Genomic DNA, 2,824 nt, shown 5'->3' with positions numbered 1-2,824 from the left:
AAGGGGCTCCAGGAGAGCTGGAGAGGGACTGGGGACAAGGGATGGAGGGACAGGACACAGGGAATGGCTTCCCACTGGAAAAGTGGGCAAGGACACCTTCCACCAGCCCAGGTTGCTCCAACCTGGCCTTGGACACTTCCAGGGATCCAGGGGCAGCCACAGCTTCTCTAGGAATTCTATCCCAGTCCCTCCCCACCCTCACAGCCATAATCCCTCCCCAATATTCCATCTGCCCTCAGCCAGCCAAGGCTTCCTAAAAATTAAGGATTAAGTGGAATAAGAAAATATTCCGGTAATATTCTTATTTCTCCCATTTCTTGCAAGCCCTTAGTTAAGGCATCCTGCTCTGCCTGGAATTTCCAGATCATTCTGGTTCTTGGGATGCACCTGATGCCTAAAGGATGGCACTTTTTTATTCCCACTGTTCAGGAGAACAGCAGGAATTTCCACGGAGAAACTGGTGTGATGTCCTTGCCTGGGTAAAAATCCAGGTTTCCTGGGATTTTGTACCAACAAAAGGGTTGGAGGCACTGAAAAGAGGGGAAAAAGGGGATTTCTTCCTTCTGCTTGCACAGATTCCAGGTCAGATTCCCTTGAGGGAGCTCTCCAGAAATATTTAGGAATAAAAAACGATGGGAGAGGATAACAAATAAACCAAGCAAGGAGATTCCTGCTTGGGAATTCCATGAAACCAGCCTGGTAACCGGTGAGAAGCTGCTGGATGAGCCTCCTTTGTCCAGAATCCTTGGATTTCCAAGGGAGTAGAACAGGTGGTTCTGCTGTTGGTTCCTATGGAAATGCTTTTTGTGGGAATATGTTCCAGGATTATCCAAATGATCGAAGGGAAAATATATGGATGGATGAATTCCTGCTTTGAGATTCCCCCTTTTCCTGCCTTGCATCATTCCCTCACTTTCTTCCCTTGTTAAGTGGGAAGAAAGTGGTACCTTTTCCTTAATTTAAGGAAAAAATTCCTTGCTGTGACAGTATTTGGGATTCACCATCAGGCACATCCTGGATTTTTCCTTTTCTACTTGCCTTTCCCGCTGTTAAATCCAGAGTTGGATGGCTCAGGGTTCCACTCCGAGGGAATTTCCCAGGAAAGGAGGGAATTTCCCAGGAAAAGACCTGAGTATTCCTCTCCTTTTAAAATATCTGCTGTCTCAGGGAATGCTGAGAACATTCCCAAAGGATCCATTGGCAAAATCCAGGATCGTCGTGTGGGATGTGCAGGGGAGATTCCTTCCTGCATCCCAAACATTCCTCACCCAACCCCAGCTCTTTCTCCTGCTCTGTCATCCCCCAAATCCTTGAAAAGCAGGAGCATTCCCATGTTTTTATGGGAAGAGAGGGGGGGTGTCTCCCACCTGCTCCTTCATTCCCAGCCCTGCTCCGGCACCGGAGCGTTCCCGGCGCGTTGTTCGTCGCGCCGGAAAAAGATTCCTTTGGCTGCATCCCAAGCTTTTGTTTGAGGTTGGATTTGCTCCACGGGCCACATCCCTGCTCCCTCCACACCTTCCCGTGCTGGCAGGAAAAGCAGGAGCGGGAGGAAGGGCAGGCACTGCTGGTTTTTCCCCTCACAATGGAATGTTTTCCCGCCTTTCCGCTCTTTCCCCGCCGTCCCAAAAACTCGGCCGATCCACGAACGCCAGCGGGAGATTTTTCCAGTTCTGATCCCACACTTTGGCTTCTTGCTGCCCTCGGTTTTCCTTAATTTTTGCTTGGATTTCCTTCATTCCTGCTTAATTCCTGTCTTGGTTGGAGCCAAGCGCCTCCCGATCCCGAAAGCCAAGTGCCCGGGAAAACAGTTGCTGTGGAAACGGAGCTCGGGGAATTTATTCCATCGGGGGAAAAACACACACTTAGGGCTCCAAAGGATCCGTTTCTCTCCGGATTTTAATAGGGAAGTCACTCCAGGTCTTGTTAGGGAAGTCCCAAAGGATCCCAGTGGTGCTCCCGGGGCTGGAGAACCTGCAGACGCAGGGATTGTGCTTCCCACCGGAGTCACCTTGGGAATTGTTCCTGGAGGTTCTGCCCTCCAATTCCAGCCCGGGAATGTTGTCGATTTTGAGATAAGAAGGTCTGTGTTGGCTCAGGTGGGATCCCACCTGGAATGCTGTGTCCAGGGCTGGGTGCTCAGCACGGGAAGGACGTGGAGCTGCTGGAGAGAGTCCAGAGGAGGCTCCGGAGATGCTCCCAGGGCTGGAGCCACTTCCCTATGGAGCGAGGTTGGGAGAGCTGGGGGGGTTCCCCTGGAGAAGAGAAGGCTCCAGGGAGAGCTGAGAGCCCCTTGCAGGGCCTGAAGGGGCTCCAGGAGAGCTGGAGAGGGACTGGGGACAAGGGATGGAGGGACAGGACACAGGGAATGGCTTCCCACTGGAAAAGTGGAGATTTAGGTGGGATAGTGGGAAGGAATTCCTGGCTGTGAGGGTGAGGAGGGACTGGACTGGATTTGCCAGAGAAGCTGTGGCTGCCCCTGGATCCCTGGGAGTGTCCAAGGCCAGGTTGGAGCAACCTGGGCTAGTGGAAGGTGTCCCTGCCCATGGCAGGGGGTGGAATGGGATGATCTTAAAGTTCCCTCCCAACCCAAACCAGTCTGGAATTCTGTGAAATAATTGTGGGGTTCGGTTTTATTTTTAAGCTCCTTTTGGGGCCGCGGGCTTAGTGAATCTTGGGAATTAACTCTGGGAATAGACAAGTGCCCAGACATCCTGCCCCTGAATCCCAGGGATCCAGGGTGGGACGGGAGGCTGGAGGGAGCAGTGGTGGCTCTGTCCATCCCTGAGGACATTCCTGGGAAATCAGGAGCCGCGCTGGCGTTTTT

At 52.4% G+C, this 2,824-nt stretch overlaps 1 protein-coding gene across 2 annotated transcripts in view; it reads left to right on the top strand.

Moving 5' to 3' along the window:
* The window catches only part of CCDC12 (coiled-coil domain containing 12), a 16,694-nt gene that overhangs the window by 483 nt on the left and 13,387 nt on the right, over positions 1-2,824 (top strand). The window lies entirely within an intron of this gene.

The sequence above is a fragment of the Neopelma chrysocephalum genome, unplaced genomic scaffold, assembly GCF_003984885.1.
Source record: "Neopelma chrysocephalum unplaced genomic scaffold, ASM398488v2 Primary Assembly neopelma1_295, whole genome shotgun sequence".
Classification (NCBI taxonomy): Eukaryota; Metazoa; Chordata; class Aves; order Passeriformes; family Pipridae; genus Neopelma; species Neopelma chrysocephalum.
This window is presented reverse-complemented; position numbering and strand designations above follow the sequence as displayed.